Source organism: Amblyraja radiata, chromosome 7 (assembly GCF_010909765.2).
Source record: "Amblyraja radiata isolate CabotCenter1 chromosome 7, sAmbRad1.1.pri, whole genome shotgun sequence".
Classification (NCBI taxonomy): Eukaryota; Metazoa; Chordata; class Chondrichthyes; order Rajiformes; family Rajidae; genus Amblyraja; species Amblyraja radiata.
In genome coordinates, this window is record NC_045962.1 from 68691632 (window position 1) to 68716583 (window position 24952).

Genomic DNA, 24952 nt, shown 5'->3' on the forward strand with positions numbered 1-24952 from the left:
GAAGCTCTGCCAAACAAATGTCTTCTGTCCTTTTGTACCTTATGCAGGTTCGGGCTTTGAATTGCAAATGGCTTGCAATTTAATGTATGTCCCTCAGTCCCTCTAATGACTGGACCAGAATAATGACTAACTGAGAAGGTGTGGTTGTTACGCTGACTAAACTCCTTCTTAAAAGTATAGTTTCCACAGGTTTCTTTCTTGTTCCTATGACAGATGTTTTTTGCTAACACAGAACAGCAGGGAAACATCAACCAGTTAAGAGAAGCTGTCTCTTCTACATGGAAGGAATTACTCAGAAACATTCTGACAGAACGTTTTGTTTTTCATAGTTTCTCGCATTCCATCATGTATCGTCTGACAAGGTTACCGTCCTTTTAAAAATAAAACAAATTGATTGCCGGGACTGTGTGTTGTCACGTCTTGCAATTTCCTTTTACCCCCCCCCAAAAAAAGATGATATAGGAAATCTAGCGATATATTCATGCTGTGAGTTATTACAGAAACAAGCAGGCCCATATATTTTTCTGCTGTACGTTCTTTTTCTAGTTGCTTTCCTTGGTGCAAGCATTATACAACTCCCAACATCCGTCGGAAAGTGCAGATCGGTTTGTTTCAAGATGTGATAATCAACAAGACTGTTAGAGCCACTGTTTTATTCAACAGTTGAAAACATGTGCCACAAAATCACTTGTAACAAATTCAGAGTTATGTTTAATTACATGTACAAAGTATACAATGGTAAAAACTTTGAGGGAAAATAAGTCAACTTTATTTTCTGAATTATTACCCTTTTAAATGAACTCATTAAACATAAAATTACCTTGCAAACTTCTTGAAAAATGAAGCCCGTTATAGACTGTATAGTTTAGTTGGGGCTTCTTTACCCTTAAAATGAAATTATTAATTTTTTTAATTTAATGCACTAATGCTGACACTATAAAAAATAGTCAAAACATATTTTTTAAACCATTGTCTGCCCTTTGAGCTTTAAAGTTATGCATAAAGGATTAATAATTTGTAAATTTGTATTAACCACACAAGTATTATACGAGATTATTACAACATTTGTCATCTGTCACTAAATCATGTGTGTAATCTCATGTTTTGATTAATTGCGTGCAAAAACTGCCTGCTGGAAAGGAGTAAAAGACTACAGATTTTCACCATAAACCTAAAGTCTATTTCAGTGTTGGATGCCAGAAGGTGATGTTTAATTCCTTGCGCAAATATTCGGAAGACGAGACCCTCTTAAACACTCGATTAATAATCAGCTGCGATGGGAGATTGCTGTAAGTGTAACTCTTTTAATAACTAGAATAACTTGCCTATATCATTTAAACATGTACATCAATTACATTTTCACTTTTTCAAACAGTGTTAATGAACATAAGGCAGTTTTACTAATTCTGAATTATATTTTTCATCTGCAACTGATTGCTATACGCAATAGATGACAGGGGCTGCTCTAATGAACAATGCAATTTAATTAGAATAAAATTCGTACTTCACACTGACAATATACCTTTGCTTTTAATAATGATTTTGATCCTAGGTTTGTTTCAATATTTGGTCAGCACCGTTGTATTTTTAACACCCAGAATATTTGTTATTTTAATAAACGGGGAGCACATCAAATTACCATTCAGCCAGTGCTGCTGGCTTTCAAAATAACTTATTTAAAACAAGTTTGAAAAAAATATGATTTTACAGCAGATTTGAAGGAGTTAATCCCAGTGAAACAGAATAGTAATCTAGGGCCAAGTATCATGAATGTTAAGTAATTACGTCCAGATGAATCCCAGATACTTAATTCTTTAAACAAAATCAAAGAATTCTCAAATACAGAGCTCCTCTGTGGAACTGAACAGGGTGGCACCAAGTTAAGGGATTCACTTTTGATCATTTGGAGCTAAATATAGAAAATATTCACTGAAGGCAGAAAGAAACAAAGAAGAAATGTCTTGTGATGATGATTCTTGTAACAAACTGGTCAGGCTGACACCAATAATAAGGAAACATGCTCTGAGGGAAACACGCCTGTTTGCCCTGTGCTGCTTATATCCTTTTTAGCTGCTGTAGCAGACTGAAAATAAGTCTCATCTGCAGGAATATTCAGGAAAAGGATTTTTATTCAGCATTCTTAACACTTATGCTGCCTTCCTTTACATTTCCAACAAAGTCAGTGAATATTTTTAGTCAAGCGAATCAAAGAACCACATTGATCTTTGTCAATCTTACATCAAACTTTATCTTTGAATCTCTTGAATTGCTAAACATTCTTCCTCTTCCATTAAAGCATTTTTCATTTATTCATTCATGCCATGTGGTTGCCATAGGCAAGATTTAAAAAAAATTCCTGTTTGTCCTCTAGTGTCTTTTGAGAAATTGATGGTAGGCGACCATCTTAGAAATTTGCAGTCCATGTCGTTCATCCCGCAATGGTGTTATATTGAGAGTTCCAAGATTGATTCTCCAGTGATAGAGGAATCATGATCTATTTGCAGGACAGGAAATTGTATACCATGAAGAGGAACTTGCATTTGGAGGTATTTTCATGCACATGTTATCTGTGCTTCTGGAAGGGAAAGACTATTGGTTCGGGAAGTGTTGTCATTGAAGCCTTGGTGAGTTGCGCCTTGCAGATAATATCCAGTGGTGGAGAGAATGGATATTCGATTACATCAACTTTTATTTATATTCAAGCTAAAATTTTGGCCTTGATTTGCAGAAGGAAATATTACAGCAGATGACCAAAAGATTGTGAAATATTTGGCTGACCGGTTGGTTGAAAGCAAAGTCGATGGACAGAAGATAATAGGAGGGAATTCCAGAATTTGTCTTGGTAACTACCACAATGGCCACAAAGTGAAATACAACTACATTTAACAATGCTCAAGAGGCCAGGAATGGAGGAGCATGACATCTGAAGGAGCTGAAAGAGATACGGACAGATGAGTCGATGGTAAACAAGGGTGATTATGTTACTTCAGAGATGTTGCCAAGCCCTGAACTAATGCAATAATTTGGTTTGAGTTAAGTTTTGAATGACCTTAGGTTTATCATCAATTTCCCTTGAGAAATTGGTGGTTGGCCAACTAAATTAATGAGGGAAGCTATCCAGGAGGTCAATGGAATAGTTAAGTTTAGAGGTAAAAAAAACATAGATAAGAATTTCAGCGGCAGATGAGCAGGGGAAGTGCAGACTTGGGCGATGTTCCTGAAGTGAACGTCAGCAGCTTGGCGCAAAATGAGCTTGCTTTGACCTGGATTTGCATGAGTTTCTTGTATGTAATCAGCCTCTTATCAGATTAATCACACTCTTGACATGTAGTCTGCCTATGGTGGAACAACTTTAGGGACTCAGTTAGTGAATTACTCATTGCAGAATTCCAAGCCTATCAGTTAACAGCCAGAATTAGTCACTGTCCAGAAAATGTAGTGATGTGACATGTTTTGTTTTATAATTTACCCCTCTGTGGAAACTTAAATGCAGGTCAAACTTCCAAACATGCAGTCAATTTAAAATGTATTACACATTCGGATAAAGAAAATATTGGAAATTAAGTAAAGAGATAAGATATTGAAGTTAAACAACTTAATAAATCTTAGAATGTGCCACAAAAATAATTGTGTTCTGGATATCACAAATTGGATTACTTCCTGCATTCATCTGCTCTTGATATTTATTATTTTATTTCCCGTATCTATGAATCGAATAAATACTTTAGCTTTCACTTGGTAATTAGTGGTGTTTGATTAACCAGGAGTTATACCTTATCATCAGTGCTACTTCTGGGTTAGGAGCAAATGAACAGTAACATAGTAATTTTACAGCACATACATCATATACTTTAACTTGTTAGTTTCAAATAAGCAAGTACGACTTTACAACAAAAGTTGATTCACTTGATTGGACAAGTGCCATAACAGAACATTGCTATATTTTCATATATGATGGAAAAGGGAAAAGTCCCAAGAACTTAGTTACTAACTTGTCATGATAAGCTCTTGTATACATGTTCTTTGTAACATTTTCAGCTTGGGTTTTCAAGAGATAATAAGCCAGAGTATATGATAAACCACACATCCCGACATATATTAATAGCATAGAACAAAATTCCAATTAAGTCACTAAACGGTAAATCAAAATACTTGAAAATTGCAACTTTACTGTTCAGTTGAGAAATAATCCAAAAGTGTTTCTTCACACTGCAGACTTACAGAAAGCATTCTGATCTCTTCTATTCTTTCCTTCTTCAAAACTTACAGTATATCCACGATAACCTTCCAAAAGAACATACTGAGCTCAAGAAAAGGGGTTGACCTTAAACACAGATAAGAATCTACCTTAAAGAGCAGACATGGATAAAGTTGGCTGTTTGTGTGCGATTTGGAAATGGTTTTATCTAGCTTTAAGAGGCTCTTGCCCTGTACAAAATTTGAATGAATAGGCTATGTTATCTAAAACAGTTCCAGAAACATGAGTTCACATAATGCACAAATACAATGTGTACATGTCACAGAAATAGCATGGCTTTCACATGGGAATTTTACTGGTTGTTTTTTTCCTAGAAAAAAAAAGTTTTATTTCTCAGTTCTGATAATGTTCTCAGGCACAAATGACCACAACTGGAAATGTTTAAACTCAAAATGCATTTTTTTTGTTTCACTAACTGTAATTCAATCTTCCCTTTCTGTTTTATTTCTTGTATTTTATAATACATAAGGCTTCATGAAAAACATAAATAAATATTCCAGGCATGAAGTGTGCTGTTTCCAAGCCAGTTAGCATAGTTTGCTGCAGTTTCGTATCTAGTGATTTTTTTTTTGGTTTTGTTTTAATATTGCACGTGGAAATTTCAAAACTAATGACGCTCATTGTATAAAGTTATAGATAATGCATTTATCAAGATGCAATTTTCTGTGAAGCCATTGCTGTTCTGCATTAGTTGTTTTGTGTAGGTTATCTAATTTAATAACCAAATGGAGCAGTGTTATCTGGAATAAATAGTTCTATTATTTGTAAAAAAAAACAATGGTTTGAAAATCATATTCAATTACATTTAGCCAAAGCAAAAAATATATATGAAAAAAAATCTGGAATAGTCTGCTTGGAGTTGTTGGTGTGAAAACAAAAATGTTGGACAAGTAAATTATGAGTGAAGAGGAACTAAGTATCAAGTAAACGTTCTCTTATTTCACATGTGCATTAAAACAGCTTTCTTTAATGAAACAAATGATGCAGCATTTCAGTTGAATTGCATTTGACTTCCAAGATTTGTGATCAATTTTGATAAGGGAGATTTTGAATTAAAGAAACACTTCCTTGAAAAAAAAATAGCTTTCAATTCTATTATTTTAAATGTGGGAGGTAAGGGAGGGGTTGCAGTGAAGTCTTCAAAGTTAAGACGTTCTTTAAGTAAATCACTATTTTGTCTAATTGTACACATGGTTTTAAATTATAGTTTAAAATGATGTTTAGCCTGTTTCTACCTTCGGGTATGAAATGGAAGCATAGGGTTTTCATTTGTGAAAATCTGAAGTAAAAGTTCTGGGAATAAGAGGAGGGCAGCAACAACTGCAAAGTGAAAAAGGCAAGAATGTTATTTTGGGCAAGACTCTTTCATTAGGTTTCTGCATGTAACCCCTCTAGCCTAGTATAAGATGATGATGAGAACAAATCTAAAGCCTCAATTTACGTTCTGCGCTTTTAAGACGGTACCTGATAACAACATTGTGTTCTTCATAACTATCCAGATGGAATCAGAAACCAGCCGTTTGAAGGTCTGTTTACCACATATATTTCATACCTCTTGTTTATGTGAACAATAAAATGTCCTGGACAGTAACATGTCCCTAATATATGAAAGAACAGCTAATGAGTATATGCACTGCAATATCTTTATCCATGAATCTCTCTTTCGTGAATGCTATTGTTCATGAAGGTAGAGATTAGAAATTAGGCGCTCTGCAGCAGCAGTATCGACCTTTCCAGCAGTTCAGCGTAGTTTAGCCAACTAACTGCTAAATTTGTGTTACATTTACAACATTTATTATGTTCATTTTAACATTTTCATTTGCTGAATGTTCTTGACATGTCCTTGAAATATGTTGTTTGTGATACAGTCAAAACCCGATAAGGGGACAGCTTGTTTGCCTCAAAACTATATTTGCTTGTCTGGAATTCACAGTTAAATATTAGTAAAATGATTTTGTTCTTTTTTTTTTACAAACTGAAGCAGAATAGTTTCCAAAATGTAAACCATTTCACATTGTTATTGTTTCTGCTTTGCCATATTGGCTACAAACTTAGCAATATATTCAAACTTTAGGAGAAAAATGCTTTGCAGGAATTTACAACTCCACAACAGCAAATAAAATGCATGCCATGAGAATATGGTACAAAATGAATTTTTACTTTTTCTTTCAGTAGATTGACAAAGATCACTTGTGTAGAGCGAACAGGACCAACAATGCAAATTAATTGTTGCCGTTTCCTCAGACTGAACTCTTAATATGGCTGATATTAACAGACCATAAGGATGTTGCCAAGGTACAGGTAATTACATTTTAATTTAAAAATGAAAATCACAGTAAAGATCAGCAACAATATTTTTTGAGTTTCAATTACTTCGTGTTACAGAGATGCACTGATGAAACATTTCTGATAATCAATCTTTGATAATTATATGCTAATGTTGACCATTGGTAATTAAGTCACAGTGACCTCCGTCCTAGTACTGTGATTGGCTCTCATTGTTTGTAGTTGGCTGAGAATGTAATTTTTAGAACATTGAATAGTGTCCTCCACATGTGGCTGTGTAAACAGTCAATGACAAATGGTGCTTGCAGATTTAAAGTCTGTTTATATTAATCTGATTCAATTCAAAACTTGTAGTATTTCAGCTTTGTTTAGATCTTGATCATGATAGAAGGTTAATTTTTCTTCCCATTGGAAAAAATCCGAGCTTATAGTTAGCATTTTCCTCTTTGTCCAGGGACGCCAACTCTTTTGCTTGGTTGTTCTAAGAGCGATTCTATACATTGGTGGTTTAATGCTTCCTTACTGCGTTGCTTTATTTCCTAAGAACATGGTCAACCATATAAATCTAAAAAAAATACTCGATCTAAATCCAGAGCAAATGTATGTCTGAATCTAATTTTGTGCAATTCATTTCTGAATTCAGATTTCATAATACTGCAAACAACCAATTTAATATTTTTCACAGGTTATCTTTGTGGAGTCCCTAAATATCCATGTAATCACTCATTAATGAAAGAGCTTTACATGATTTACGGATACTGTGATAACTTCACCCCAATATCAGTTTGCCAGAGTTTGAGGGGCTTCAGCTAACTGTTAGCTCGGCTTAAAGGCCACCTTCTTCTCTCCAACACAGAAAAATGTGGATTCAACCTTGCATGTTTGAGTGCAGTGCAGAGAGTGTGCTGCATGGTTGGAAGTGCTGTTTTACAAATGAGATGACAAATAAAATCCTGCATGTCTGTTTGGGTAGCACTGCTGGAAAAAAAGGAACAGCTTTGTAGCCAAAGTTTATCCCACAACATTGTAGTTAGGCAATTATTGTGTTTGAGTTTGTATTACCATGTGTTCGTTGACTGCCTACATAAGTAATTAATTTGCAATGGACTGCGACATCTTACCAAAACATGCATGGATGATTGATAAAGTTCAATTAAATCATTTCAGGTGATATGATATTCAATATTGAATTTTTCAGGAATAATTAGATCTAACATTCAATTGATCTTCATGTGATGTGATCTGTAGATTGTAAATGTGAATTGCATCATTTCAGCTGACATCAGATTCAAAATTAACTTTGAGTTCAGAGATCACTTGTAATTGTAAGTTCATCATTTGTTACCCTCAGTCCAAATAAAGGTCAGGAGGTCTGGAGACTCAGTCAATGCCTCAGTAATGCTCGATTTTTATATGTTGTATTGTGAGCCTTTTGCCCTTCGTGCAGAGCACTTCCAGTGGGGTTCCTACACAAAGGCAATATTTGCTCATTTGCTGTGCATCTCTGAATTCATATGCAAAGGAACTTACTCTTTGAATCTAGATCAGAAATGCCCTATATCAATGCTTCAGGAAATAAAATACATAGGAAGAAAATGAAAGGATCCATTAAATAATAAAAATATCAATGTTTTGAAGTCCTTTGAAAACATTTTTTTTAATATGAAGAATTTCTCTTCAAACAGCAAATCAGAAATCGTAATTTTCCTAATAAAACATAAAAATGGATACCTTTAATCTGTAATGAACTTATAAAACAGCATTACGCAGTAAAGCAAAGAGAATTAAGACTGAAGTTATTAAAAGGTAAACTTTGAGATAACAAAATAGAATAAAAGATACAATAAAATGGACAGCACTTTGGCCTAGCTGGTAGACCTGTTGCCTCACAGCTCCAGAAACCTGGGTTTGATCCTGACCTCAGGTGCTGTTTGTGTGGAGTTTGCAGGTTCTCCCTGTGACCACTTAGCTTTCCACTGTGTTCTCCAATTTCCTCCTTAAGAAGGAAATTCTTAAGACGGCCCCTTAAGAATAAGGGGTAAGCCATTTAGATGAGGAAAAACTTTCACACAGAGAATTGTTAATCTGTGGAATTCTCTGCCTCAGAAGGCAGTGGAGGCCAATTCTCTGGAGTCTTTCAAGAGAGAGTTAGATATATCTCTTAATGATAGAGGAGTGAAGGGATTTGGGGAGAAGGCAGGAACGGGGTACTGATTGTGGATGATCAGCCATGATCACTGTGAATTGTGGTACTGGCTCGAAGGGCCAAATGGCCTACTCCTGCATCTATTGTCTATTGTATCAGATTAGGAAAGAGGGAAGTGTAACAAAACCTTGGTGTCCTTGTACACCAGTCACTGAAAGTAAACAAGCAGGTACAGCAGGCAGTTAAGAAAGCTAATGGCATGTTGGCCTTCATAATGAGAGGATTTCAATATTGGAGTAAAGAGGTCCTTCTGCAGTGGTCTCTGGTGAGACCACATCTGGAGTATTGTGTGCAGTTTTGGTCTCCTAATTTGAGGAAGGACATCCTTGCTATTGAGGCAGATCAGCGTAGGTACACAAGGTTAATCCCCGGGATGGCGGGACTGTCATATGAGCAAACATTGGAAAGACTGGGCTTGTATTCACTGAAATTTAGATGGATGAGAGGGGATCTTATTAAAACATATAAAATTATAAAAGAACTGGACAAGCTAGATGCAGGACAAATGTTCCCAATTTTGGGGGAATCCAGAACCAGGGGCCACAGTCTAAGAATAAAGGGGAGGCCATTTAAAACTGAGATGAGAAATAAAACGTTTTCATCCAGAATGTTGCAAATTTGTGGAATTATCTGCCACAGAATTCATTGGATGAATTTAAAAGAGAGTAAAGGGCCTGTCCCACATGTGTCCTTGGCACGCAAATTATGCAACTTCGTGGTCGCGTTGAGGGCCGACGGTCCCGCGAAGGTCGGGCGCGACTTCATTCGACTGCACAGCCGTCTGGAGCGCGTAACGTCTTTTGAAGATGGACACAAAGCTGGAGTAACTCAGCGGGACTGGCAGCATCTCTGGAGAGAAGCAATGGGTGACGTTTCGTGTCGAGACTCTTCTTCAGTCTGAAAAGAAGGGTCTTGAACCGAAACGTCACCCATTGCTTCTCTCCAGAGATGCTGCTGGTCCTGCTGAGTTACTCCTGCATTTTGTGTCTATCTTCAATTTTCTTGGCCCCGATCTGGGAGTAGAAGTGGGGGCGGATCCGGACCACAACGGCCGTGAGCCCCAGGCCGAGTTCAGCGATCGTTTGCCTGCTTCTGCTGCTGTTGAAGGTGCGACATTGCGTCGTGCCAGGTTCTTGGGCCTGTCCCACTTTGGCCGTCAGTTCCGTGACAGGCCGTTGGCGCGCAAAAATTTAGTTCACTACAACAATTTCGGAGCCCCGCGCGATGTCGCGCACAACTACATACCCCTCCCCGCTTCTAAGTGGGACCGGCCCCACGTGACCATATGATGCCAGTGCGCCTCCACATGATCACGAGGCCGCATAATTTGCATGCCAAGGACACATAAGTGGGACAGGCCCTTTAGATTGATCTCTCGGGGCTAACGCAATCAAGGGATATGGGGAGAAGTCAAGCACTGGTTACTGACTGTGGATGATCAACCATGATCACAATGAATAGCGATGCAGGCTCCAAGGGCCAAATGGCCTCCTTCTGCATCTATTTTCCATGTTTCTATGTTTCAAAATCATTCCTATCCATTTGTGTGGCTCAATGTACTGTACTTTGAAAGTCGTTTTGTCCAACTTCTACAGCTTACTCTGACAGTTCATTTCAGATACGGATTAATCTCTGAATGAAAATATTGCTACTAAGGTCCCTCTTAAATCTCTTCCCTCTTATAATAAACCTATGCCCTCTAGTTTTAGAATCCCTCTACCCTGGGGGAAAAAAGGACTATGAGCTTTCACTTTATTCATGTCCCTCATGATCTTGTGCACCTCTCTAAGGTCACCTTACATGTCAAAGACGTGCAGGTTTGTAGGTGAATTGGCTTCTGTAGATTGTCCTCAGTGTGGGTGCCAAACTGGAATAACATGGAACTAGTGTACAGGTGATCGTTGGTCAGCGTGGACTCGGTGGGCCAAAGGGCCTATTTCCATGCTGTATCTCTAAACTAAACTAAATAAAATAAAATAAAATAATCTAAGGCTCCTATGTTCCAAAGAAAAAGTCCCAGCCTATCCCTATAACTCAACCTTGCTAGTCCAGGCAACATCCAGATTAATCTCTTCGGCACCATTTCAAACGTAATGACATTCTTCTTATAGCTGTAACTGCGCAGTACTCCAAATCTGGTCTCAACTCATTTTGAAGTACAGTCATTTATGTTGAAACACTAAAACACAACGTGGTCCACTAAAAGCATAACTATAAAAAAAAAAGCTGCTAATCTGTTTCTGCCAATGTCAGTTCGGGAATAAGTATGGAGCAGCCTACTTTAAACTCACCTCCTTTTCCTCAAGTATTGCTAGAAAATCATAGAAACATAGAAACATAGAAAATAGGTGCGGGAGGAGGCCATTGGGCCCTTCGAGCCAGCACCACCATTCATTGTGATCATAGCTGATCGTCCCCTATCAATAACCCATGCCTGCCTTCTCCCCATATCCCTTGACCCCACTAAGCCACTAGAGCTCTATCTTACTCTCTCGTAAATCCATCCAGTGACTTGGCCTCCACTGCCCTCTGTGGCAGGGAATTCCATAAATTCACAACTTTCTGGGTGAAAAAGTTTTTTCTCACCTCAGTCTTAAATGACCTCCCCTTTATTCTAAGTCTGTGGCCCCTGGTTCTGGACTCGCCCCACATTGGGAACATTTTTCCTGCATCTAGCTTGTCCAGTCCTTTTATAATTTTATATGTTTCTATAAGAACCCCCTCATCCTTCTAAACTCCAGCGAATACAAGCCTGGTCTTTTCAATCTTTCCTCATATGACAGTCCTGCCATCCCAGGGATCAATCTCGTGAACCTACGCTGCACTGCCTCAATCACAAGGATGTCCTTCCTCAAATTAGGAGACCAAAACTGTACACAATACTCCAGATGTGGTCTCACCAGAGCCCTATACAACTGCAGAAGAACCTCTTTACTCCTATACTGAAATTCTCTTGTTATGAAGGTCAACATTCCATTAGCTTTCTTCACTGCCTGCTGTACCTGTAAGCCAACTTTCAATGACCGGTGTATAAAGACGCCGAGGTCTCGCTGCACCTCCCCCTTACCTAACCTAACCCCATTGAGATAATAATCTGCCCCCTTGTTTTTGCCGCCAAAATGGATAACCTCACATTTATCTATATTATACTGCATGTGCCACGCATCTGCCCACTCACTCAACCTGTTCAGGTCACCCTGCAACCTCCTAACATCCTCTTCACAGTTCACACTGCCACCCAGCTTTGTGTCATCTGCAAACTTGCTAGTGTTGCTCCTAATTCCCTCTTCCAAATAATTAATATATATGGTAAACAGTTGCAGCAACGCAGATAGTGATTTCAAGTTAATGTCACCTCGCCTCTTATCAAATCCGCCTAGATTCAATGTCTGTTCAGTGAATTGTGCTTGCTTCTGGTAACCCAAGGCCACCGCTCAGTCTCTACTTTTTTATTTTCTACCTGATGAAGATGTCGTCCTTTCTCCCCTTATAAAATCATCTCTTTTCTATACAACATCGATATGATACCCAAAATGAGAAACTCATTGTGAGTAGAAATCTGACGTGCAAACCTGTACTCCTACAGTCTAAAACAGTATCATTGGGAATCAGCTGCTCTGGAGAATTCAAATATTCTTTGTTTATTTGTGCAAGTTGGAAATGCAACGTTGGCAGTGGATAATAATATAAATTCGAGCTGATGCACATTAATTACATATTCATTCATATGTAATTGCAATATGAATAGTCACTGTTATTAACAGCTTAGCCATTCAAATACATTATTGAAACTTATGGCACAGTATTTCACTTTTATTTCTCCTACTGCATATACTTGTATATACGTCTCCTGAGGAATTGATTTGATTGACCTAACCAGTTGGAAGAGCTAAAAAAAAAAAAAAGTAAGTTCAGTGCATGTTGACTAATTCATTAAATCAGAATGACTCTGGGGCTGTGAACAGATTAAATAGATTGCAGTTTGCCTGTGGATGAAGTGCATTTTGGTGCATGAAGCTGGAAATGTCCATGGCATTATACTGAAAGTTTCCCTTTTGTTTTTAAACATAGAAAGGAGACCACAGTAAATTCTTACATGTTTAGTTTAGTTTAGAGGTACAGTGTGGAAACAGGCCCTTCAGCCCACCGAGTCCATGCCGACCAGCGATCACCCTTACACTAGTTCTATCCTACACCTTAGGCACAATTTACAGAAGCCAATTAACCTAAAAACCTGCATGAGTTTGGAATGTGGGAGGAAATCAGAGCACCCAGAGGAAACCCACGCGGCCACGGAGAGAACGTGCAAACTCCACACAGACAGCACCCGAAGTCGGGATTAAACCTGGGTCTCTGGAGCTGTAAAGCAGCAGCTCTTCCACTGTGTCACTCATTTCTTTAAGGCCAAGCAGCCTTGGTGAATGCAGGAAAGTAAATGTTCATCTGTAGTCTCAAATGGACAGCAGCTCCCTGATCAGGCAGATCTCTACTTTAGGAGATTGTGTAATAATATCTGCTTGGAAAAATGTTTAAAGAAATAAAATCCGTTTCTCATTTTCCTTATTAGATTGTATTTAGAAGAATAATAAACTTTTAAATTGATGGCATGAACAACAAGTAAAACTCCTGGAGGAGTATAGAGTTGCTTTTAATGGATGTCGGGTTTTTTAATAGAGGCAACACATTTCAAACCTGCTTTGAGCATTTGGTGCAAAATTCTGCCAGATTATTAAGATGCAACTTTTTAATTTTCCTTTAATTGTGGGTGAAATAATTTCCCAATAAATCTTGCAGACTTTACATAGGTCAGAAAAGTTTTGTGATGTGCCATGTTGAGCATTAATAAAAGCTTGTTGCAAAATCATTTCTTGCAAATTATTTTAACAGTTTGGCATCTGGTATTATCATATCACTCCTTTCGGATTTGTAAAGATTTCTTGAAAAGTCAATAACCTTTAAGGGCTGTGAATAGTCATCGGATGATGTGCATGTTCCTAACAGACTGTCACATCTGTCACCACGTTTTATAACCAGTTCATCGAAATGCCCTTCACAGAAGTACAGGCTGAGGTGTTAAGAGCAATCAGTGCACTTAACACATTCATTTGATTAATTTAATTTGGAAATATTCAAGCAGAAAATGAAATTATTAGCAGGTTGGTGCATTTAGTATAACGGCATTGCAGAATAGCAGGCAGGAGTATAACATGTAATAACACTAGGTATATGACTCATGTTAAGTAATGACAGCCTTACACTCCCAAGTCTATTAAGAAATTGATACACGAGAAGATGGTGAATTATGTCAATTTGAGAATTCTTTCCTGCATAAATCCTCCAAGAAGCTTCCAGGAATGGTCAGTGATAAAATTAAATGTTAGCCTTGATGGGTTGTGTTAAAATCTTTAATCCATATGCTCATAGTTCACCACAACACTGTCACCTCATCTCGTCTTCTTTTATTCACATGGCAACCACTAATTAAATTCAAATAGGGGGTATTTGTTGCTCTCACAATTGAGGTGTGGGGATTATCACGAGGATACTTTTCAAAATTGAAAGTGTAGCTACAATGCCATGGCTAGAACGTTGTCAACATTTCTAGGCACCACACTCGGGGAAGGGCTTCAATAATTCAGAGTGGTCGCAGAGGAGATTTACTGGATTTGTGACAAGGATGATATCAGTTACGTGGCAATCCAGCCAAGTTGCAATTGTTCCATTTGTAACCTCTCAGACTAAGGGGACTTTTAACATTTGAAGTTAGGACAGGGTTTAGATATATAAAATATACCAAGAAACTCTCTTTATTGTCATCTGGTTTTGCAACCAGAGAGCACCGAATACAGATAGCTACAATAACAGAGAGAATCTTTGGTCGTATAACTGACAATTAAAAATCAGAATAAAGATCTAATGATAAGAGATCAATTACATTACACCAATGAATAAAGTAAAATAATAATAGGAGATCACAAAGCCAGCTATAAATCTATCACCCTGGTAAAGGCTGAATTATGTGGACAAGATGCTTTGGGTGCAGACTTCAGTGAGTAAGACGATTAATATTAGCGCACACCTTGATCGAGATAACCAGGAATAAGACATGTCTTGTGGACCACACAGACAAGTAAAACTAATTATATCAAATGTCCTTTTACCTGTGCATCCGGTCAAAACTCCAAGTATTGTCGTGCAGGGTAGCACCATTTTTAGACATGGGTCACAAAAACAGCACAGCACTGAAAACTAAATCACAAAGACACCCAAATATAATGGTATTGGATTATCAAGAATACCAGAGCATAATAGACACTGAAACACTGAGATATTGAAAAAAAGGACACCAAAATATGAAGCCATAGTGACAATAAAATTGAGGAAATTGAATGACTAGGACATGGGGATATCATGTTATTAATGAATAATAACACTCCCCGTGACCACGTGGGTTTTCTCCAAAACTTGCCAGCCTTGACCCTCACCTCAACAAGAATATGTTGCCGCTGTACTCTTGCTGTCTCACTTTTATAAGCCTCCCACGTACCAGCTGTCACCTTGCCAGCATACATATAGACCACCCAATCGACCTCTGCAGGTTGTCGGTTATTATGTCCAAAATCAGCCTTGCCCTAATTTAGGATCTTAACTTGTGAGGCAGTCCTATCCTGCTCCATAATTACTTAAAAACTTCAGTGGATATTTTTTAAAGCAGAGATAGATAGATTCTTGATCAGTAGAGGTGTTAGAGGTTATGGGGAAAACGCAGGAGAATGGGGTTAGGAGGGAGAGAAAGATCAGCCATGATTGAATGGCGGAGTAGACTTGATGGGCCTAATGGCCAAATTCAACTCCTATCACTTATGACCTTATGACTTATGACCTAAAACTAATAGAATTATGGTCACTAATCCCAAATAGCTCTGCTATCTGCCTAAACCCATTGATCAGATCTCAGAGGAATAACATCCAAATTTCTACCATTATTATTCACAATTATGTTTTAATGCATGGAATCATTCTGGTGACATTCGCTGGAAGTTCTTATGTGTTCAGCATGTTGTTTTTGAGATGTAGAGACCAAAGCCTGAACACAGCATTGCAGCTCGGATTTGAAAAATAATTATACAGCTGACGTTACCACATAACGCAATTCGAATTGCTGTCGGACAAATACAGCAGTGCGTCTTTAATACGGCAAGGATCCCACAAGCAAGGATTGAAGGAAATGACAAGCTCATCTGTTTTTGGTGGTAGCAGCGGAAAGAAAAATATTGGCCATAACACCGGCAGGACTCTCTGTTCTTGTTGAGGTGTCAGTAATGGGCCCTATGACGATTCAGTAAAAGAATGAGTATTTGGTTTAACTGCTGCGTGGAAAGATGGAATCCTTAGCAGTAATACAGCATTGCAAAGAAATGATAAGCTGGACAATACACTTGGTCTCAGAACTGGGGCTCTGACCAACAAGCTTTAGGCTTCGAGAATGGTATCCACCAAGCAGATCTGGCATCTTTGACTTAGTTTTAGTTTATTTCAGTTTGGAGGTGCAGCATAGAAACAGGCCCCTTCGGACCGTCGAGTCCACGCCGACCAACGATCACCCCCCACACTAGCTCTATGTTATTTGCAGTGGCCAATTAACAGACAAACCTGTACGTCTTTGGAATGTGGGAGGAAACCGGAGCACCCAGCGAAAACCCATGTGGTGCCAGGGAGAATGTACAGATTCCGTACAGAGAGCACCCATAGTCAGGATCGATCCTGGGTCTTTGGCACTGTAAGACATGAACTCTACCGCTGTGCCACCTTGCTGCCCTCCTATTCAGTGAGATGCAAGTGGCGAGCTTCCTTTGGCACATTAATATGTGGCCAAAAATTGAAGACTGAAAGGGTAGACAGTGCAGAGCTAACTATTGCAGGTATGTACAGTGCATTCAGAAGGTATTCAAGACCCCTTCACTTTTTCCACATTTTGTTACGTTACAGCCTTATTCTAAAATGAATTAAATTCTTTTTTTTATTAATCATCAATCTACACACAATACCCCATAATAGAAAAGCAAAAACAGGTTTTTAGAAATGTTTGCAAAGTAATTAAGAAATAACTGATTATCACATTTACATAAGTATTCAGACCCTTTACTCAGTACTTTGTTGAGGCACCTTTGACAGAGATTACAGCCTCAAGTCTTCTTGGGTATGACGCTACAAGCTTGGCACACCTGTATTTGGGTAATTTATCCCATTCTTCTCTGCAGATCCTCTCAAGCTCTGTCAGGTTGGATGGGGAGCATCGATGCACAGCTATTTTCAGGTCCCTTCAGAGACGCTTGATCGGGTACAAATCTGGGCTCTGGCTGGGCCACTCAAGGACATTCACAGACTTGTCACAAAGCCACTACTGCGTTGTCTTGGCTGTATGCTTAGGGTTGTTGTCCTGTTGGAGGTGAATCTCCACCCCAGTCTGAGGTCCAGAACATTCTGGAGCAGGTTTTCATCAAGGATCTCTCTGTACTTTGCTCCGTTCATCTTTCCCTTGATATTGACTAGTCTCCCATTTTCTGGCGCTGAAAAACATCCCCACACTTATACTTAAATTTTGGAAAAATGCTACTATACCAACATTTAAAATGTGGATCAGTAATATGTTAGACACAGCACACTTGGAAGAAATGAGACTCCTCCTAATAGACAAACAAGACCAATTCTTAACGAGTTGGTCTCCATTTATTGATTTCTTGGATTCATGTGGTGCAACAGTATCGTAAAAATTAAAGGTTTCAGGTATGGGTGAAAGATGATCAAGAATATAAAAAATCATCTCCTTGTGGCGATTGGATAACCTCCCTCCTGCTTCTCTTTCTTACTTATTTCTTTTCTTCACTCTCTCTCTTTCTCTCTTTTTATTCACACACACATTAGACTTTAATCTATTCTTTACTATCTCTTTCTTTCTTACTTTTCTCTTTAAAAAAAAAAAAAAGGAAGTTGTACAGAGAATGTAATATGTTAGCATAATTTTGGGAACCTGTAAAAAGGAACCACTGTATTGTACTTACTTATAATAAATAAATTAAAAAAAAATTTAAAAAAAAAAAACATCCCCACAGCATGAGGCTTCACCATGATGAGCGGTGCCTAGTTTCCTCCAGACATGATGCTTGGCATTCAAGCTAAATAGTTCAATCTTGGTTTCATCAGACCAGAGAACCTTGTTTATCATGGTCTGAGAGTCCTTTTGGTGCCTTTTGGCAAACTCCAAGTGGGCTGTCATGTGCCTTTTACTGAGGAATGGCTTCCGTCTGGCCACTCTACCATAAAGGCCTGATTGGTGGAGTGCTGCAGATATAACTGTCCTTCTAGACGGTTCTCCCATCTCCACAGAGGAACTCTGGAGCTCTGTCAGAATGACCATTGGGTTCTTGGTCACCTCCTTGACCAAGGCCATGCTCCCCCGATGGCTCAGTTTGGCCAGGCGGCTAGCTCCATGAAGAGTCCTGATGGTTCCAATGTTCTTCCATTTAAGAATGATGGAGGCCACTGTGCTCTTCGGGACCTGCAATGCTGCAGAAATTGTTTTATACCCTTCCCCAGATCTGTGTCTCAACACAATCCTGTCTCGGAGGTTTACGGACAATTCCTTTGTCTTCATGGCTTGGTTTTTGCTCTGACATGTGGGACCTTATATAGACAGGTGTGTGCCTTTTCAAATCATGTCCAATCAATTTAATTTACCACTGGTGGAATCCAATCATGTTGTAGAAACATCTCAAAGATAATCAATGGAAACAGTATGAACATAAGCTCAATTTTGAGTGTCATAGCAAAGGGTCTGAATACTTATGTAAATGTGATATTTCAGTTATTTATTTTTAATTACTTTGCAAACATTTCTAAACAGCTATTTTCGCTTCTTCATTCTGGGGTATTGTGTATAGATTGATGATAAAAAAATTTTTTTAATCCATTTCAAAATAAGGCTGTAACGTAACAAAATGTGGAAAAAGTGAAGGGGTCTGAATACTTTCTGAATGTACTGCAGATGTCAAAAGCTTTGGTTTGAAGTTGATTGGTAATTGCCTAGCAACTAAATATAAAAACGATGTCGCACACATCTCAAACTGGCAGAGTATTTTGTAAAACTAATCACATTGATCTCTTTATTGCAGAACGAGCAGGATCTGTTAATAAACTTAGTAAATTATCCACACTGACTGACAACTGTTTGAAGTTTCTAAATGCCACAACCTTCTTTAGTAGTTACTTTTTCAAATGCATCGATGGCAGATTCATCAGTGGCTCACCATACTGTGTCATTAGCCTAATGCATGAAGATTAAAGCAGTTTGCCACCTTAGTTACAACTGCAACTACAACAATTTGTAATATTCCAATTCTACCAGAGTGTTCTTCCATTAGTAATTAGCCAGCATAAGTCAGAGGGGTTGAAGTAGTGGCTATGCTGTCATGTCTAAAACAGCAGTTTATTTACCTGGAGGGAATTAAGTATATTGAGGTCAAAATAAATTAAAATATTAACTACTACTTTCAAAAGACCCACACCTAATGCTTTTAATCATTTTAGTAAAGAGAGTTGCAAATTTTCTGAGGGTTAATCTTATCCTTTCTATTCTAATATTTCACCAAAATAGATTATAGATATTTTGGTCCACATTTTGATACAAGCACGCAGGCTTGTATGCTTATGCAGAAACATACATACACACAGACATGAAGGCATTTTTATTGAAGGAATTTAACATCATCACTGGTGTTATTCCTTTCTATAGATTGCCATGTTTTTCAAAGTCCCTAATCTCCTTCGTAAATCATTTTATTTTTTAATTTAGTTCAGCGCCACTTTTTGGTGTCATTTCCCACCCATTGTTTCATTTGTAGATGACATTTCTCAGTAATATTCACCACTTTGGCATTTCCCCATCATCCATTGTTTGCAACTCCCTCAGAATGAGTAACACGATCCTAGTTTTGGAGAATTACAACAAAACCAACTGCAAAAAACATTGCTTCTTTATAGTGGCTTTATTGCATGATACTTCATCTTGAATAGTTCTCCAAGGTTGCATTAATGTGGAATGAAACTCTGAAATTGTCATCCTACACTTGCTTCTATGGCTTGGTACTTGTTCAGGGGCTGCTGAATTGAAAGAAAAAGTGCCAAAAGCTGGCCACAATCAGAGTTCACTCTCAGGGCAATGACTATTCCATAACTCTCCAAGAGCCTTCAACAACCTCAAGAACATAAAGCAAGGTGACCATCCAATTCCAAAAGTATAAAGCACTCTGGCTTGGAGTGTTAATTTCTTGATGTTGGCAATGATACAGCACTATGATGTTAGATGCTTTAGGAACCATGAAAGTCATTCCAGGGATTATCCAAAGGCCGGAAGGTGTAAAGGAGTCCCTGGTTTAGGAGAGCTTTGGGGGCAAGCTCATTTCCTAGGAACAGTGAAGAACAGCCTGTACTTAGTTCATTCATTTCCACTTCATCTGTTTCATCTTTTTTCAAGATATTTATCTTTTAGCTTCAGCATTTTATTTTTCCAGTTGCTGGAGTTTCCTGAACCCTTCCCTGACTGGTAAGAGATTTCAAGATTTCAAGAGTATGTATTTGTCACATACACCCGATATGAACTGGAACAAATAAATTGTAACTTGCAGCAGCTTTGAAGGCACATTCGACGAAACAACAGCAATAAATACATAATATAGTTATGCTAAGTAAATCAGACCAGGATAGAGTAAAAATCAAAGTGTGTAACATTTTAAAGTCCACAGTGGTTTGAATCTGTGGTAAAGTTGTGCAGGGTGGTTCAAGAACCTGTTCGTTGATGGAAAGAAGCTCGAGCTGAACTTAGAGATAATATTTCTCGTGCTCATGAGGCTTCTTCCTGAAGATAGCAGTGAGGGTTGTGAATGGCCAGGGTGGTATGGGCCATTGATTATATTAGCTGCTTTCTTAGAAACATAGAAACATAGAAAATAGGTGCAGGAGTAGGCCATTCGGCCCTTCGAGCCTGCACCGCCATTCAATATGATCATGGCTGATCATCCAACTCAGTATCCCGTACCTGCCTTCTCTCCATACCCCCTGATCCCTTTAGCCACAAGGGCCACATCTAACTCCCTCTTAAATATAGCCAATGAACTGGCTTCAACTACCTTCTGTGGCAGAGAGTTCCAGAGATTCACCACTCTCTGTGTGAAAAAAGTTTTTCTCATCTCGGTCCTAAAGGATTTCCACTCTATCCTTAAGCTGTGACCCCCTTGTCCTGGACTTCCCCAACATCGGGAACACTCTTCCTGCATCTAGCTTGTCCAACCCCTTAAGAGGCATTGGTTCCTGAGGCATTGGTTCCTCTAGATCCTTTCAACGGTGGCAAAGCCTCTTTCATTCCTGAGTGTTTGACGTACGAAACCAGGGCTTGAGGCAATCAGTCAGTATACTCTTCGCTGTTCATCTGTAGAAATTTGAAAGTGTATTTGGTGGCATACTGAGTGTCCTCACCATCTGAAGTAAAAAGCCAGCAAGATTGCATCCACTGTCAATCTGTTGTGACAGTAGTGAAATTGAATTGTTCTAGGTCGTTACTGAGGCAGAAGATGATTAGCGTCATAGCCAACCTCTCAAAACACTTAATCATGATAGACATGAGTGCCACCGGTTGGTGATCATTGAGACAATGTCACTTTACACTTCTTGGGCACTCTGTGGATGTCCTTATGAAAGCAGGTGGGACAGTTGGAACATAGTAGTGATACAATACAATACAATACAATACAATTCAATACAATTCAATTTATTGTCATTTGGACCCCTTGAGGTCCAAACGAAATGCCGTTTCTGCAGCCATACATTACAAACAAATAGACCCAAGACACAACATAATTTACATAAACATCCATCACATTGCTGTGATGGAAGGCCAAAAAAACTTTTCTCTCCACTGCACTCCCCCCCCCCCCCCCCCCCCCGATGTCAGAGTCAAAGTCAAAGCCCCCGGCGGGCGATGGCGAATTGTCCCGTGGCCATTAAAGCCACGCCGGGGGATGCAAGGTCGCACACCGGGTCTTGGTGTTAGAGCCCCCGGCGCGCGCTCGCAAAGACCCGCAGCCATTCCAAGCCGCGCGGGGCGGTGCTGTAAGTCCCGCTCCAGGAGCTCTTCAATCCCGCAACTCGGGCGGGAGAAGTCGCTGTTGCGGGAGCCCGGAAAAGCGGTCTCCCTCCAGGGACCCGCGGGCTCCCGGTGCCGCCCGCTAAACCCGCAGTTGCAGCCACCGAATTTCCGGGGGTCGGGCCGCAGCAGCGTCCACCACAGCTCCGCCCGCTCTGGACTCGGCCAGCTCCGCGACGGTGAGGTGAGTAGTCGGCACCACAGCCCCCGGTCTTCCTGTTGGAGGCCGCTCCTCGTTGCAGCCCCAACGACAACGGAGACCCGACAAAGAAAAGGTCGGGTCTCCCGTGCAGGGAGAGATTTAAAAGTTACCCCCTCCCCCCCACACCACCCCCACCCCCCCACACACATACCCCAACAAAAAATAACAAAAACTACATAAAAACATAGACATAAAATAATAAAAACGCAGACGGACTGCAGAGGCCGCTGCTGACGAGAGTCGCGCTGCCTACCGGATACATTGAACATGTCCATGTAAACTCCAGCTAATTGGTCTGACACGATGTTGTCCGACAAAATAAATCTCAACAGGGAGCCATCAAGAATTAAATAAGAATTGCCTGGAACAAATTTTCATGTAGAATGATTTTGCTTTCAATATGAACATTTATATCGAAAAAATGACAGGCATTGCAGGCAGTGGATAACTGTATCTCCATTAATGGGGTGAGGAGGCTGAATAAATGAAAGTAGGTTGGAGCGCAATAATAAGAAATATATCAAAGTCAACCTCAAACATGCCATGTGTAGGAAGGAAGTGCTGATGCTGGTTTACACCGAAGATAGACACAAATGCTGGAGTAACTCAGCGGGACAGGCAGCATCTCTGGAAAGAAGGAATGAGTGAAGGGTTTTGACATGCCGTGAAGGAATTATAGACAATAGGCAATAGGTGCAGGAGTAGGCTATTCGGCCCCTCGAGCCAGCACCACCATTCAATGTGATCATGGCTGATCATCCACAATTAAAGTCTCTGTCAATGTAAATCTATGGGGAGAGAAAGAGAGAGAGGGAGAGGGAGAGAGAGAGGGAGAGAGGGAGAGAGGGAGAGAGGGAGAGAGGGAGAGAGGGAGAGAGGGAGAGAGGGAGAGAGGGAGAGAGAGAGCGGGAGAAATTTGCTAAGGCTAACACTGTCCTCTACCATAACCCCTGCAGACTTGCAGTTTATGACAATTCACGATTTTACAATATTTGCAATGCAGCAATAAATAGGGCTCCAAATGCTTAGTCCTATATCCAAAGCTTTTGAAAATGCTAATAGTCAGGCTTATGAATTAAAAACCGTAAGAAGAGCACTTCAATTATGCCAACAAATATTGAACTACTATTAAAAGGACAGTCTGTTTATATACTGCACTTCATGTCAAATGTAGTTAGTTCATTTCAACAAAAGGACGCAGGTGGGACTTAATTTTGTAATTTATTCCAACTGAAAAGTGCTCCCATTATAAATATGCTATTCCATTGAAACTGCCTTCTCACTTGAAGTGAAACTCCATTGTGAGTGTAAGACCACAATCACGGCCTTGGATGCTGCGTGGAGTTTGCATGGTCTCCATGTGGTTAAGTGGGTTTCCTTCAGGTGCTCCAGTTTCCTCCCACTTCCCAAAGATTTGTGGGTTGGTAGATTATTGGACACTGTAAATTGTCCTTGGTGTGTTCGCGAGAGGAAGAATCTGGAGGGAGTTGACGAGGGTGTGAGGAGATTAAAAATGGCATAAATGTACGATCAGTGTAAATGGGTAGTTGATGGCCAGTGTAGATTCAGTGCGCCAAAAGGGCCTGTTTCTGAATTGCTTCTCCCCAAGATTCTATGGTTCACTACCTCAAGTGGAGACATATTATCACAGAATAAATAATTTGAGTCTCTTGTCAATGCTTGTCAGGACCTCTGCACAAATAAGTGCAATTCAATTACCTGCTCATTCTAGAAATGAGTAGGAAGGGAAGAAAGCAGTTCTACAATATGGCCAGAGATCTGTCATTTGAAAAATGTTATTAAGTCAGATGGCACATAGACAATGGCAAGAATATATTGTGTGGGATGAAAGGCCTTTTATTCAGCACTTTGTTTCTTATCCTGCTTTTTATCAATGAGGATTGGTTAAGTCGGACTGGTACAAGGGAGATTGGCTGCCTTCCTTTTGCTTTATTTATTCGTTCACAGGATGCAGACAGTGCTAGCATTCAAAGTCTACTTAGAGCTGTCCTTGACCTGAGGAGGCAGTTACAAGTCAACCACATTGTTTGTATAACTTTGAAAATGGATGGGGGCAGTGGAGAAAGGGGTAAATCAACAAATTACATTAAAAAAAATATCCATCCCTAGTGTCAGCTTTCGTTCAGAATGTTCCTGTTAGGTATTTGGAATGTTATTGAAATATGACATACAAGTGGTGAGGAATTGCACAAAGTGCTTGACTAGGATCAGACTTCTTGCTCAAGTAAATGTTTTAGCCATTATTCAGGTTATTAGCTGTTGTCTAAGTGACGGTCTTTTCCTTGCTCTGCAGATTAACGGTCCTGACCTGCTGCAAGAGGGCTGCGAACGGTGAGAGGGCTGAACTCTAGATAACCATTTTGATGCAGCAAATAAGAAGAAACCATTCCACCACAATCTCTCTCTGTTAATGTTTGCAGATTGAACTATGTCCGTATAAGCAAAGCAGCGTGCAGAGATTGTGCCTACTTTGCAAACATTGCATAAGCTTTTTTTGTGAAAATTACCCATGGGGCTTCCATCAGAAAATGCATTCCATATGCAGTGCAGGTTGTATTGCTTAATGGATAATCTGTTTTCTGGCAGAAAATGGACCAATAACTGGGTTTGAATGTGAACTTTATAACTATTGCATTTTGATGATTATATTTCCATTCACAATGCCAACTGTTGGAAATATTCTCACCTCTCTGAGTTTTGGATGCTATTCAGTCATATATAAAAGTGAGATTTGATATCTCAGAGTAAGAGTGCCTTTGTTAATAAAACCTCAGCAATTCA

The 24952-nt window shown here is 39.4% G+C and overlaps 1 long non-coding RNA gene across 1 annotated transcript; it reads left to right on the forward strand.

Annotated features, from left to right (window-relative positions):
• The first annotated feature begins 2842 nt into the window (after window positions 1-2842).
• Window positions 2843-24952, forward strand: LOC116975518. Its single transcript, XR_004412643.1, has 3 exons — window positions 2843-2962; window positions 6431-6559; window positions 24465-24952. It is a non-coding gene; the product is annotated as an uncharacterized LOC116975518 (long non-coding RNA).